The 15,776-nt window shown below is 44.3% G+C and overlaps 1 protein-coding gene across 1 annotated transcript in view; it reads left to right on the top strand.

The window, feature by feature from the left end:
• Positions 1 to 14,306, top strand: part of Irs1 (insulin receptor substrate 1) — a 61,087-nt gene extending 46,781 nt beyond the window's left edge. The window contains exon 2 of the mRNA XM_048458958.3: positions 9,728 to 14,306. The gene's annotated coding sequence lies outside the window, so the exon portion shown is untranslated. The remainder of the gene's footprint in view (positions 1 to 9,727) is intronic.
• Positions 14,307 to 15,776: the final 1,470 nt, after the last annotated feature.

Below are 15,776 nucleotides of genomic sequence, written 5' to 3'. Positions count from 1 at the left end.
GCTAGAAGTTATCTTAGCTTCCATTCACATTTTAATTTGTGAAGAACTTTGGAGTTAGACAAAACGATCAGTTCTTCATAGCCCTCAAAGCTCTATTTTCAGTCTCAAAGTAGCCTTGTGGAAGTTGTCTTTCCCAAGCAGACATTGTAAAATTCATTTCTATATAGGTTACTCATTTATCACTGGAGTGGCAATCCAGGGTGGACTTGTTAATGTTAACTGTGAACTTGAACAACCTAGAGTCACGTGGGTAGAGAGTCTTGGTAAATTCTCTAGCTCCAATTGGCCTGTGGCCATATCTCTGGGTATTGCCTTGATTGTTAATTGATGTCAAGAAGACCCAGCCCATTGTGGTCAGTACCATTCCCTAGGCAAGGGGTCCTGGACAGTATGAGAAAGGGAAAAACTAGCTGAGAACGAGCAAGCAGGCAAGCAAGGATGTGTGCCTTTGTTTCTTTTCTTTTCTCCCTCCCTTCCTTCCTTCCTTCCTTCCTTCCTTCCTTCCTTCCTTCCTTCCTTCCTTCCTCCCTCCCTCCTTCCCTTCCTTTCTTTCTTCCTCCTGAGCTCTCTTGTTCCTCCCTCCCTCCTTTTCTCCCTCCCTCCCTCCCTCCCTTCCTCCCTCCCTCCTTCCCTCCCTCTCTTCCTTCCTTTTTCAGTACAGATGTAGTATGACTTGTTTCAAGTATCTGCCTTCACTTCGCCTCAGCGATGGACTGTTGCCTGGAATTGTCAGCCAAATGAGGCCCTTTCTCCTCTAACTTGCTTCTTGGTGTTCTATTGCAGCAATAGAAATGACAACAGAACACCGGACAAAGTACCTATCACTGATTTTTTTCTGAGAAGTATCTGTCGCTCATCTTTAACACCACTCACTCCACACGAGTCTTAGGTTTGGACTTGTGTGTTTGAACGTGGGTGGCATGGTCTTCTAACTTTCCTTATTTCCTTTACACTTGAGTTTAGCTAAAAGGCCAAGGAGTGATAAGGTTGTGTTTAAAATTTAGCCTCATACTCCACAAGTTTTTGTTGAATTGTGTTTCCTTAAGATTCTTAAGTTGGAAGAGTGGGAGGAGAGAAGGAAGGGGGAACTGAGATTGGTACATAATAAATAAATAAATAAATACGATTATTTTTTAGGAAAAGATTCTTAGGTTGAGATCAGGGAGAACCATGGCCTAATGCATTTGGAAATAATGCCCTATTCTTATGTGTTTTCAATTAGTTTCAGAGAGAAAGTGTTCTATTATTAGTTAGATTCCACTCTCCCCTTTTTTTGGGAAACAGTTCATTTAGTTTCAAACAAAGATCAAATTCATTATAACATGCCCTTTCCCGTTCCGGCAGTCTCTCCTCAAAGAAGGGAGACCGGGCCAAACAGACAAATTTTTTCCTTGTGATTTTGACATCCGGGTTTCCTGGAGGTGTTCGATAGATAGATGTGTGTAGTTTGGGGGAACGAATGTCTTTTCCTGACCCTGAACTCCCAGGAGCTGTAGGGAGTGGTGTTTGCCTCTGGTAGACCTGTTTAAACCACCTACAGTGAGGGGAATCAGGCCACACTGCTGAGGTATCCTGTGGTTCCTTTAAAAGTCTCTTGTTTGGTTCATGGACTTTTCTTGCATTACCAAAAATCTTCCATAAAGTCAACCACAACCGTAATACTGGGGACTCCAGCTCACATTTGTGGCAATCAGGAAACAGATTAAACACAGGTTTTTTTCCCCCGCTGCCAAAAGTGATGTCAATTGTGGTAATTGTTACCTCAGTTCCCTGCAGATCCAGGGCTGTCTGAGTGAGCGTCTGTTCCGGGCCCTGTTCGCACGCTGCTGTTATGGAAAAACTGATGATGTCTGGGAACAACTGGGTATCCGGACACTTACTCACATGCAGTCAGGGGTTTGCTTTCTTGGAGCAATCAGACCCGAGGGACAGAGGGCGCATGAGAAACCTATTTAGTGTTGAGAGCCAAAGAAAGGTTGCGGTGGTAGATCTGCCTCCGTCCCTTTAGTCCGACTACAGAAACTGTTGCAAACCCTCTTAACTCTCCCTTCACCGCATTGTAAAGGGAGCCGGGATATAATTTAAGCCCACTGGTTTGTATTCAAGCCAGACTTCTAAATTCTGTGTCCTGTTTTCTGACCATTATAAACAAAATAAAACCCCAAACCCGAAAGTGACGTGATGTTACACGTCAGAACTTCAGAACTAACTAGAATGTAATTCCAGTAAGAGAGAAGATGCTGTCGAAACAATTCCCCGTGAGAGGGCACTTACGGTCGGACGCGTATTGTAGAAGAATTTCTCTAAGTCTTTCTGCTTTGATTCTGTTATATATGTGGCCGTACAAATTACTAATTGCATTGCTGTGAGAAAAGCAGTGTAGGGATGGAAGGGTTTGTTTAAGGTTATGATTCAGGGATGCAGTCTATCAGGGCAGGGAAGTTACAGCCACAGGAGCCCAGGCAGCTGGTCACGTGACCTCCCCAGTCAGTGGGCAGAGAGGGGTGGCTTCTGTTGCTCAGCCCGTCCTATCTTTCCATTCACTCCTGGGTCAACGCCCACATTTAGGATGGGTCTTCCTGCCTCCGTTAATCCTAATCTTGAAACGCCGTCAGCCACGTGCACGTGCGAGGTTTGTCCCCTGCGTGATTTTATATCTGTCAAGTTGACAAAAATTATTAATCCTGGTGGCATGTTATTGATGGAAACATTGAAGGCATTTGATTTACCGGTTTCCAGGGACACCGTTATGCCGCTGATACCCATTTGCTTTATTACTGAGCTCCCCTTTAATTAGTTAAAGGAATGCAAAATTACTTTGATTAAAAAGATTTTTTACAATTAATTTTACGAGTGTGAGCGTTCTGCCTGTATGTGTGCTTGGACACTACATGTGTTTCTGGTGCCTACAGAGGCCCAAAGAGGGTGCTGGGTGCCCTGGAACCGGAGTTACAGATGATTGTGAACTGCCAGTGTGGGTGCCAGGACTCGAACTGGCTCCCTCTGGATGAGCACCTAGTGCTCTTAACCCCTGAGCCATCTCTCTAGCCCCAGTTTCAAATATTTTAGAATTTTATTTGAATTTATTATTGACAACACACCTTTACTTATTGAGAACGGAACATCTTTGTTTACATTTCTTTTCCCATCCCTAATCATTTTGAGAAGTTTCCAGAGCACAGTGGAAGCCAGGAAAAGAGGAACCCACGGTGTGGGGGGGTGGCATTCACCCCAGTAGGCCACAGAGGAACCAAACGTCTCCATTGCCTCCTTGGTAGATGGTGATTTCTCTTTCTCTAATAAAGCTTGCCGTTCTTCATTGGTGGTCTCCTGAAGTCACCAGCCCTGCTAGAAGGTCTTTTGTGGGGACAAAGGAGGAACTGGAGCGAGATGGCCTCTCACATGTTGGCACGCCATCCTGGATTTTCTCCCTGGCAACCCTGTGCTCCTGAAGGACTGGCCAGCAACGTTGTTATTTTCCCCAGCTCTCCCCATGTGACTGGCACCGGGCACGAGTGCTGTTTAAGCACCTCCATTAAAGCCTTGGTTTGATCTGCTTGGTTACCCTTTGCCATTTCAGACCACGAAACCCAGTCTTGCCAACTCAGTCTTGGCTAGCTTGAAAAGAAATTTGCTTTCTTTAGCTTAAATGCCTTTCTATGTTTCAGCGCCAGGCAGCGGCTGTCCAAGTCCTTACCTCTAACTTGTGACTAATTATTTCGAAGCGATTACGGGAAGGCATTAGAACAGAGACAGTACTTTCTCACTCCCTCGTGTCGCCTTCTTCCAAAGCTTCAGCCTGTCATACAGCTTCTTAGCTTCACCTTCTAGAGACCAGATAGATTCTTCTGTGCCCAGCCTTTCGAACCTCCCTTTTCCTTAAGTGGACGGCGGTTGGTGAGCTTAGCAGAGATGCCTCTCTAGAGCACGGTTTGGTTCTTGGGTGCCGCCATCTGACTCGGATGTCGGAGCACTGCCTGTCAGTCACAGGATCCTGTTAGTGTTTCACAGTCTACCAAGGAGACTGGGGCTCCCGTTTCTTCATCCATGCTTGTGCGGTAACAAATGTTATAATTAAGGCATCTCTGTTTACTGCCACAGGACAGCATTTGCAACTGGCGTGTTTGATTTTTGTTTTGCTTTTCTTTCATTTTCTAGGTTTCAGCTACTAGACTGAGGAATGCTTTTTTAAAAAAGTCATTCAGGAGTATGTTATTAATATATCAACATCCTAGATGTGATTTTTGAATTAGTATTACCAGGAGTTATTGCAGTAGCAGCCCCAGGGAGAAAGCTGGAATGGCAGAGGCATGAACTTCAATGTATATGTGAAATAAGAAAACAGCCGAGTAGTGGTGGCGGCACACCCCTTTAATCCCAGCACTCAAGAGGCAGAGGTAGGGGGAACTCTGACTCTGAGGCCAGCCTGGTCTGCAGAGTGAGTTCAGAAGAGCTAGGGCTACTCAGAGAAACCCTGTCTTGGAAAAACAAAAAATAACAAAAAAAGAGAGAGAGAGAGAGAGAGAGAGAAGAAGGAGAGGGAGAGGAAGAAGGGGAAGAAGAAGAAGAAGAAGAGGAGGAGGAGGAGGAGGAGGAGGAGGAGGAGGAGGAGGAAGAGGAAAACAGTAGACTTGCCAACCCCTGGAGATGTCTCCATTGATAAAGGGCTTGCTGTGCAGTCATGAGGATCTGCGTTTTATCCCCAGAACTCCCCCATTAAAAAGCTGGGCATGGTGGTTTGTACAAGTAAATCTACTCCTGAGAGATATAGACAAGAGGATCCCTGAAGTTTGCCAGGCAACGAGTCTGACTGAATTTGTGAGCTTCATACTTAGTGAAAGACCCAGCCCTAAAAATTTTAAGTGGAGAAGTTATCGAAGGGGATTCCAGAGGCTAGCACTAGCTTCACAGCTGCCATCTTGGAGGACAGACCAGTGCCCAACAGGAATGTCTGAGCTCCCAAACTTCCACTTCTTCCCTCTCCATTTCCCAGGTGGGAGGACAAAGGTGAATACACAGCAGCTCACCCTACTCCCAATTCCAGACAGTGAATTAGGCAGATGAGACAAAGGACAGAATACTACGGTGACGTCAAAAATGGGCCAACAATTTCACATGGCTCCCTTCACATGTCTGTAAGAATGAGAAAGTATGGAAAGATGATTTGAATGTTAGTTTTCCTTATTTATTTATTTATTTATTTTTGGTTTTTCGAGACAGGGTTTCTCTGTAGCTTTGGAGCCTATCCTGGAACTAGCTCTTGTAGATCAGGCTGTCCTCAAACTCACAGAGGTCTGCCTGCCTCTGCCTCCAGAGTGCTGGGATTAAAGGTGTGCGCCACCACCACCCAGCAGTTTTCCTTTTTTAAAAGAACACATTTAGAAATGAATGCAGGATTACAAGACCTTAAAACTTCCCATGTAAATTGTGAAATTAGAATAACTGAATTAAGTTACCCATGGGTGCCAGGCATTATAAACATATTATGGAAATTTCCTTCTTTAGATCTTCTTGTATTTTTATAAGTGTGCTGTGTTATAACTTGCCTGAATACACATTTATGTTAAATGGAAAAATTATGTGGCTGTTTTGACACTATTTTCACCCTGCAGTGGATTGAACCGAGGACCTTGTACATGTCAAAACAACCAAGTATCATTCTAAGCAACATTTCCAGACTTTGACACACTTCTTTAAGTATAGGATTTAATTAATAGGAAATTGTCTTGCTAAATCCACAGTGAGATTTCAAACAGTAATCTCCACGGAAGGAAACTGAGCCTTGCAGACCTTTTAAAAATATCATTAGATGAGGGAGGGCTACTTTGTGGCCATATTTTAGAACTATTTTTTTACTCCTATTTTCCAAGAATCAAGAATAGTAACCCTGGTCAAACACTCACTACTATGTTGCACTTGACTCCACAGAATGGGAACAAGATTCAAAACAAAGATGCTCAAGATGGTCCCTGACCAATGGCTCTGACTAAAAGTGGCTTGTTGGAAGGGTACAGACCCTTCCCCGTACCTCTGACCCTTCCCCGTACCTCTGTTTCAGCCGAGTGATGTTTTTCAACTTTTCACAACCAAAACTGATCCTTGGGCCAAAACAACGTGAAAGGAGGCAGAAAGCTGTGTTTGTTTTTCAGCTCAAGTAGGCATAGTTTAAGTGGGTACAGTTCCGGAAGATGTAAATTCTTTCTGGATGCCATAATGCAGTCATCTTTCAGACTCAAGTGGCATCGCTCAAGTGTTGACTTACTCGATAGTGCGTTAAAAGGGACATTTTTCACTTTCTGGCAGCAGGATTAGGTGGGTTTTATTGGACAAGAAGATACACAAAGAGGGGTACAGTCCATACTGGTGTGGTGATGAAATTTCGTCCAAGTGTAATTTCCTGCTGCTAACTCTCATGACAGATGCATCACGTTTCTGGGTTCAGAAGTAATTCCCCGGGGAGGTAACTAGGGAGAACGCATGACGGAACATCATCGCTTGATGTTTGCGCCGAGTCTTCTGCTGAGGAAATGGGTTGCATTTGGTTTCCATGCGTTTGGTATGGGTACCTGGGGTCTGCCAACAGAGGCTGTGGAATTTAAGGCCATCGCATGTGCATAGAGCCATGGTATCGCTGCCATTGCTGATTACGGTATCTGCTACTGCATTTGTGTTTGTAAAAGACATGTATTGAATTTCACGACTCTGAGAACGCAGTGTGGTTATCCTCTTTTGAAACATGTTCCTAAATTGCAAAAACCTATGCACCCAGAGCATAGCCCTCTCTTCTGCTGCATTAGGTGTTCCAGGCTCACCCTGTCTAGGGTGCAAGAATGTCATGCTAAGGATATAGGAAGATGAGCGTAAGTCCAACAAAGCCTCGGAGAGGTCTGTGAAGTCTGTCGTCTCTTTCTCCCTGGTGCTCCTGAAGCTTTCTGGCTTTAGGTAATAGGTCCCTGGGAACCATCAACCCCTTTATTCACCGTATTTAACTAGGAAAGCCTTTTGGTGGTCTCCAAAGATCAAATGTGCCTTCCAAGAGTAAAGACTGGCTGCTCTAGAGACCACAGGGACCACTGTGCCTGAGATGAAGACAGCAGTTGCCAAAAGAAGTGGGAACTTGAGAAGGCCTTCCCCAGGCACAGCTGCCAACGATGGCTGTGTGATCCGAACAAGTACCCTGCCTTCCAAAGGGCCCCGGTGAAGGCCAGTTCTCACGGGTGTGGTCTATGTCATTACCTGGCAACTTCTTGTCTTTATGTGCAGTCACAGGTTCACACCATTGTGCAAAGCCAGGCAGGTGTGCTCTTCAGACTTCCTCTGTGGCCTTGGGCTCCATCCTCCCCACATCAACTCCAGTTTTTGCTTTTTCTTAAGTTCCGAAATTGGTGACACCACTGTGCCTGAATTGTGTCTTGGTAGGCTTTACATAAAAGCCTTTTTAAAGCAGAAGACTATGACTTTGGGAGGGAGCTATTTGATGAAGGGATATGTTCTTTATTTTCTTTTTTCTACCTTTGAACATGCTTATGTAAAATTACGAATGTGGTACCTGGTAGTGGGAAGCCATGTATTTAAGCAGACAGTGAGGCTGTCTTTCTGTCTCCCTTTCCAGGGTCCCCTAGTCCCTGCCCTGTACACCCGTGCAGTTTGGCACGTGTGATGATAAACCTGGGTACAGTTTGTTCCCAGCCTAAGCTGTTCGTCCAGCCCTCCTGGAGGAGAGCCAGATATGAAATGAAAAACATGCTGTATGCCCTTCGTTCCCCACCCCCTCTACACTGTATAGGTGGCAGCTTCTTTGTCACAGGTCGTTGAATAGAGTGTGACCCACCTAATATTAGGTCCAGAGCTGTGAATCTCTATCTAGCTGTCTCTTGATATTCTGATAGGAATTCAGGAGAAACTTAAAAGGAAATGAGAACCCCAAAACTTGGCTGTGAGTATCATAGCTGAGCTGAGGCTGCTGGAAGAATGGCCTAGCCCTTTCTCCCCGTGGAGTAAATTCTGTCTCACTGCAGTTAAAGGGAGAAACCCAGGACACTTTTATTTGTTTGCTTTTGCTTTGGCATCTCTAAACTGAATCTTTATTAGTAAGTAAAAGGTAGCCTGTCTTTCAGAGGCAGAGTTAATATTTTACAATAAATAGAAATCTCATAAAATGAGTCTACTTTGGTAAACTTTGACTTATCTGAAAGCCAGTGTGTAAATAGGAAATGCTGGTGACTCAGTGTCACAATCAACCCCTTCCAAGGGAGACAGAGGCTAGGCTTGGGTGTACACGCCTATAATCCCAGCACTGGAAAGGCTGAGGCAGGAAGATCATGAGTTCAAGGACATCCTGGGCTACAGAGCAAGACCCAGTCTCTAAAACAACACTAGGGAGAGCAGAAAGAGAGAGGACAAACAAGTTGTGTCGGTCAGCATTTATGCTCATGAGTTTTAGAAACCAGTCTCCTCCTTGTGTCTCCTGTGGTCCTTGTCCTTATCTGAAAGCATTGTCTTGTTATCCCTGTAGCTAGATAAAGGCCTCCTGGACTGTCCACAGAGGTTTCACCATGTGCCTGCCCTAGATCTCTATATTTAACTCCACGTGTCCCTTGTGGTCTTTGGCAGTCCTACTAAGCGGCATCCTTCTTATGGCCTACCCATTGCTGGTCTCTTCCTGTCCTGAGCCTTGTTCTATCATGTCTTCAATGGCAAGTCTGTGGCATGCCTGCCCTTTGTTCAGCTCATATTTATTAAATGCCTGCGATGTGGCAAGCCTTGTACAAACACTGGGGTGACAATCCCTGTTTCCACATCCCCGGATTATCCCTTTTCTTCCAAAGGCAGCCAAATGTGTCGGCGAGGCATTTAACTAATGTCCTTAGCTAGAAGCCCTCTTCCCCTCCTTTGTGAATCTAGAATTTTCCCTGGGTGCACCTGTTGTGAAATTCACCTGTTGGCTTCACGTTCTATTTATAATGAAACTCGCCTTTCGTTCCGAAACTGCTAGGCGGCCAGCTTCAGCAGAACTGAACGTCGGCGACTCCATGTCCCTTAACATAGCCATTTTCTCATTCACTGAGTTATTTTTCATAATCCGCCTTGATGCTGACTGTTCTGGGTGCTCTATACATATTCATATAGAGAGACTCAATTCTGAGTACATGAAAAATGGGTACCTCTGAAGCACTGTCTGATGTAAAACTGGAGAGCAAGAGATGTTTTCAGGGGTTCATAAAGAGTCTCCTTTCTGAAGGGGAGTTACCGATCCTTTTCCCACTAGGGTGAGCGTTCTTGAATTGGAGGAAAGAAGTGTGGCGCTTGTCCTAAAAACATTTCTATTACACCTAAATTGGAAGTTCGAGTGTAGGCTCTAACTGTGCGTTGCGTTTTCCAATATTTTAAATGAGAGCTAGAATGAACATTTTTGCTTCGAACATAACCACCAAAGAATTTCGTGTTCATTGGTTGTCAAAACTCTGAAATGTATGGATCACACTGATCTGTTTGTTGTAGTGTTCAAACTTTGGGACTGCTATAAACGCTTGCATTTTGAAAGCAAACTTAAATATAGTTAAGCCTTATGTAGGTACATGGTAGGTACTACTACTTATGCCTATAACTTCAGTTGATCTCAGACTTCCTTCTTCCTTCTGTAAAGAGGGAGCTTCCCGTATTGTGCTTGAGTACACATTTCCAGATGCCTATGGTAACATATTTTTTTTCCCCATTTTCTTTCCAGAATGAAGACCTAAATGACCTCAGAAAAATCCTCCTTTAACTCATGGGTACCCAGACTCAAACTATTTCACAACTCACAAGCAGGACCTCACGTCTTCCTCTTCCGTAGATGGTACGAAGCACCCATTACAGTTTGTTTACTCTGTACAATCCTCAGGAGTTCATTGACTGAACTGCACGTTCAATATTGTGCCAAGCAAAAAGAAAGCACTGTGACCCCGGAACAATGAGTCTGCGTAAACTTCATCTTGAACCTTAAGGACTTCGCTGGCCACAGTGAGCTGGTGTGCCCGTCACCATGCCGCAAGAGAATGGGTTTATTCTCCCCGCATCTACAGCGTATGTTTCATCTACTCTGAAAACCGTGTTCCATGAAGCGCCACTGTAAATTATGGCATACGGAACTGTTCACGTTGGGTGGAGAGAGTATTAAATATTTAACATAGGTTTTGATTTATATGTGTAATTTTTTAATGAAAATGTAACTTTCCTTACAGCACATCTTTTTTTGGATGTGGAACTGAGGTATTTGATGTTCTGTTGTAAAGAGTGGAGCAAATGCTTAAAACGAGGCTAAGAAGAGTAGTCTAGGGTATGGACCTTGTTTTGAGATTCTAATTCAGAAAAAATAATATAATAAGAATCATAGTGCCATAGAAAGTTCTGTACTGTATAGTTATACTCGCTGATACTGTCTCTTGTAATATAAACTTGATGTTGAGCTGAGTTCCTTTTTAAAATTCATTTTAGTTTTGATTTTGGTTTTTGGTTTTTAGGTTTTTTTTTTTCCAAACAGAAGGAGGATGTATTCTACTGGGGTGCTTTCAGTTGTCAGCTTAGAGTTGGTAACTGAACGGAAGCAAAATTGCAAGAAAAGAAAACCACAGACTTTAGTTGTATATACTGTAGAGAGAAGGAGGCATGAGAAATCCCTTCAAGTCAAAAGCTCTCTTTGGAATGAAGAATGTGGGTGTTTATAGATTCTGGAAATGTCTTTCTGTTCATAATAAACTAGACACTGTTGATCTCCCCCTCCCCACTTCTATAAGCTTCTCGCTCCCACCCCCTCTCTTCTTTCTGTGTACACATCATATTTCATTTCATACATTGTCTTGAAAAGGCTGTTAGGAGAAGTGTGTTCTTGCTAACTGGAAATTAAAATTCCAGATTCTTCCTCCCTCCCTCCCTCCCTCCTTCTCTCCCTTCCTTCCTTCCTTCTTTCCTTCCTTCCTTCCTTCCTGGGCTCCATGTTATGTTCCCTAAGACACTTATCTCTTGTGTTCTGAGAGCTTCCAGTGTTATGTGTGTTTTTGATGAATGCGGTTGGCCCATTTGCCCTGGTGTTTGCTGGCCTTTTAGTGGTTATCTAATAAACGCGGTTTACAGAGAGCACAGAAAAACATAGTGACCTGCCATTGAGGCATCTAGCCAGCAGTGAGAATGTTAATCCTTTCCTTGTTTGGAAAGTCCACATGCCTTGGAAATTTTCATGTATTCAATAGCAATGGCAATGAATATACCTGAAGGTGTTTCCTCCAGAATTGTAAATTATTGCCACGAAGCTTCCTAAAAGTATAGCGAATTGATGCAGTGAAGGCTCCCTCTGAGTCCCTTGGAAGGCAACCCTGCTGCGGGGGAGGGGCAACTCTCTGCCTCTGGGAAGGGTTGAGCTGCCTGGGTGGGGCTGCAAGGAAGGAGCTAGTGACCATTGCCCTGATCAACTGATTAGGGACCCCTTGCTCTATTCAGAGGGATAAATTGACCCCCGACTGCTGAGGCCAGTGTTAGCACTCAGTCAGCCAGAAGACACGTACCTCACAGACTGTTGTACAATGTTCATTGTTGCAGATCTTAATCATTTGCATGCTCATCAGTTTCTAAGGTAAATAGGTCTCTAGTCACAGGAATACATTGTTTTCAAGGAACTCTGCCCGAGTGACATCATTTGCTGTCAGTAGAAAACCCCACTGGCTTTGAAAAATCTGATGTGAAAGTTGTTTTCTGTTTTTCCTTTTCCGTTTTTTGTTGTTTTTACAAATGTGTAAGCAAAGACTCTCATTGTCAAAGTAACTTTTCATTCTTGAAGCATTCTGACTCAAACGCTTGCTAATGTAAGGAGAAAGCAAGCTGCTTGCTCCCCACCCTGTCCCCCCAGGACCCGAGTCATTGAAGAGAGAGCAGTAAACAGAGTCAGCCCCAACTGTTTGCATAGAAAGCCGGTTGTGATAGTTCACGGAGCCCAGGCTTCAGATATCTGTGACTACCATGCCTCTCTATGTGGGGTTATTGACATTTGGGGTGAGAACGGAATAGAAGAGCCTGGACAGGCATCTCCTAGTTTCTATATCTCCTGCTTTTTATGGCGTCAGTAGTGCAAAGGTGGACATTCATCCTTCAGCTTCCTCTAGAGTCACCTGAGCTGGGTGGGATGAAAGCTTCAAATCAAGCGTAGCTGACCTGGAACTGGAAGTCGCTGGTACCCAGGCTGAATTCTCATGCTCTGCCTCTTCGAAGGGTTTACTTTAAAACACATCAGCTGCTAAGTTCTTGTGTTCAATTCCTGTTGAAGGGAGTTGGCTTTTTATCTCTTTCCAAGTATTTGCAGGCCAACCAGGGGCTTACATTAATGGGGCTTCTGGTGGTCCCTGGCTAATGTGGAAGTTAGTGGCTTTTTCTTTTATGAGACCAACCGTTCACAGCATCCTTTCTTAGAGACGTGTTAAGACAGAGTTTTAAAATTCTCCTTCATGAAAAGAACAAGTATATTCCCTGGCTCTGATGTTACCTGTGTTTGGGGGCAAAAGCTTAGCTCTAGAACCGGCTGGAAATGAGGGGATTCCATTAATGATCAACCTCCTGGGTCAATAATGACAAATCAGTGCTGCTGCTACGTGTATGGCTATTTCTTGCTCACTTTCAAAGGTCAGGGCCACTCTCAACTAATCTAGCAACTACAAAAGTGGATCTACTCAAGAACCATCTAGCCAGAAGTAGAGAATTTTAATCTGTCTTCCCTTGGCTTTTGTCTTCTGTCTTTTATATGTGAGTCAAAGTGTTAAGAAACAATTTTTGCTGTACTGTAGGAAACAGTATTTTTAATTCAATGGTACATCCTGAATACAATATACCATGTAGTTGGAAACACCTTTGAAACAGGCGACTCAAAGATAGGGAAAGGCTGCTCACCACCACACAACGACAGCAAGGGCCATGAGAGGTAGGACAGCCGTGAGGTGCTGTGGCTGTTGGTGATACCGATCCCAAATTTACCTCATGATGCCTTGGCTGGGATCTGTACTTGAGGTGGTCAGACAATGAGGTCTAAGAAGATACCAGACATTCACACCAACGCTGGAGAGAAAGGGCTTCTCAGGAAGGCACATGGAGGACAATTGGGGGAAGCCAATAAGAAATGGTTTCTTTGCAGTGACAAGACAGGAGGGTCAGTGCTGCCAAGACAGCGTGCGTGTTAGCGGGAGGTGATGCAACACTCGTATGTACGGGCTGCTGCTGAGAAACTTGTCGGAAACAGGCTGTGAGCAGGCCCAACATTGGCAGTAGTAACGGAAGGACTTCCAGGCTGGACCATGGGCTTAACTATGGAAAGTAGAGACAACCTTCCTTGTAGTTAGTAGAACCGAGTGTTAAACACTGAGCCTGCTCATCCCTGAGCCAAGCCTGAGAAGGTTCCAGTGGAGCTCCGTTCATCAGTTCCCCTCACATGCCTGTAGAAAGTTGGGCTCAGATGACGTGCTGGGTATCTGTCACTCACTACTCGCAATTAGGGCACCAAATAGATGTTGGAAGGAGACTGAGAGGTGCTGGAGGTGTTTGGCCCTCCTCTTAATTAGGAGCCTATACTTAGTAAATATGATTTTTAAATGTATGACTTGGGTAAGGTGTTACCTCCCTTCCCTAGCTTGTCAACGACTTGGCATTTGCGATGTCTCCACCAAGACGTGGGTGTGTTATCCCTTTGCCATTCACCCGCTATTTAAACCTCTCTTTGTTCATGCTGTCTCTTTCTCCAGTGTTAGCCATTATGCCGTATCACAGAACAAGTTCACTACCTGGGAAAATGTGTCTGTGTGCATATCCATTTGTAGTGCTAGCGTGTTTTTTTTCTTTCTCTTTTTTTAATTCATTTTAGAACTTTGCCACTGCCCTAAGAATAGAGTTTCCAGAAGAATCTTTCTTGTGTAGTTACTTTCCGTATACCTCTTGGCTACAGGGTGGGCCAAACAAATGCCATCTAGCTTCCCATTTACTGCGTGTGGTTTGGTTTATCATCTGAAGATGGTGGTGCTATCGATGGTGCTACTTCATCTGTGTACAAAAGACCAACACATGGTCTCTGTTGCTACCAAAACATTTACTGTATATATGTGGATACCGTATGATGTATATATGTCATGGGTACCAGGCCAGGTTTATATTTTTTTTTCCTTTAGCAGTATTTCACTCTTCCAAGCTTTCTTTATAGTGTTATGCTTGTGTTCAATTCTTTCTACCCCCAATTCTGTCTGGTACTTAGAACTGTAGTGTCTTCATCGTTAATTAAAGAAAACTGTCTAAATGAACCCACAGATGTGCAGAGTGGTCTTTCTTGCTATCTTTCCGTGTGCGATCTGGAACAGTGTGGGTCACTGGTTGGGTGTGGGCAGTTTCCACTGAGAACACACTTCTAAAAGTGCTCGCTGGGATGGGTGGTTTTCTCTTCCTTTCTTGGGCTGCACTCAGTGGATGAGCGTATTAAGAAAAAAAAAGCTCTATAAAGATTTTTAGCTGCTTGATGGCCGGTGGTGCCAAAGGAGAAACGTGTGGAGAGGAAAGGAAGCGTCTTCTTGGTGGAAAGAACTGTGTTTCAGTTCAGGTCACTGGGACACTCTTGTCAGCCTTGAGCCTGCTCACGCTCGGGTCCCTCTGTTCAAACGTAGGTCGTGGTCCTGGGATCTGAGTTGCCAGTTCCAGTAGACACACAACACTGAGAAGTGGGGGCAAGAACGCCTCTCAGCCCTGGCTCCATAGTGTTTGGGCAGATTCCGAAAAGTAGCTGTGGCTGGAGAAATGGTCCAGCTGGCCTTCAGGTGGAGCCTGGGCATCACTTGTTGCTTTCAACGTTCACTGGGAGAGTCTAGCAAGAGGTCAGAGGCCAGAGTGAGAACCTCTGCTGGGCATGTTGCCCAAACATGTCTGCTCATTAGAACCGCTTATCAAAAACACCTCCTGGAGGGCTGGGCTACTCCAGAAATAGCTACTTTTTATTTTTTCCCACTAGTATGTGGCTTTTCTGGCAGACAAGTTTGGGAAATCCTGATTTCTGTACAGATAGAAATTTTGGATTGGTTTTGCCACCAGCGCTGTATTAGTTACTTTTCTATTGCGGGGCTAAAATGTCTTGACCAAGGCAAGTTACAGAAGAAAGAGTTTTCTTGGACTTATAGTTCCAGAGGGAAAAGTGTCCGTCTCCATCATGATGGCAAAGCATGACAGTTGGCAGACATAGTGGCTGGAGCAGGGAGCTGAGGGGTCACATGTTAAACTGCAAGTCAGAACAGAGAGGGCACACTGGGGATGGCTTGAGGCTTTTAAACCTCAAAGCCCACCCCCAGTGACATAGTTTCTCCAACAAGACCAAAACGCCCAAGCCTCTCCAAATAGGACCACCAATTCAGGACCAAGCATTCAAATGTCTGAACCTACAGAGACATTCTCATTCAAACCACCACAAACATGGATCTAGAACATTGGCAGATAATTGTCTGGGTTGTCAGCATCAAGTCCTTTCCCTGCTTTTTTGAGTTTTATTGCTTGAAAACTTAAGAGAGAAGATGACTTTTAAAGCTTGTTTGTCAGGGCTAATTCAAGCTACTGACTGACTGACATTTTGGAAACAGATTCAAGGTTAAGTTTTAAAATGTATTGTTTTTTTTTTTTTTATGACCATGAAACTCCAAAGACAGACTTATTTGGTACAAAGGCTAGAGAGAGATGCCTGACAGGATAATTGATATTTTCATTGTTTAAAAGCAGCACACAAAATTGACTTA

Source organism: Myodes glareolus, chromosome 1 (genome assembly GCF_982192425.1).
Source record: "Myodes glareolus chromosome 1, mMyoGla1.1, whole genome shotgun sequence".
Taxonomy (NCBI): Eukaryota; Metazoa; Chordata; class Mammalia; order Rodentia; family Cricetidae; genus Myodes; species Myodes glareolus.
This window is presented reverse-complemented; position numbering and strand designations above follow the sequence as displayed.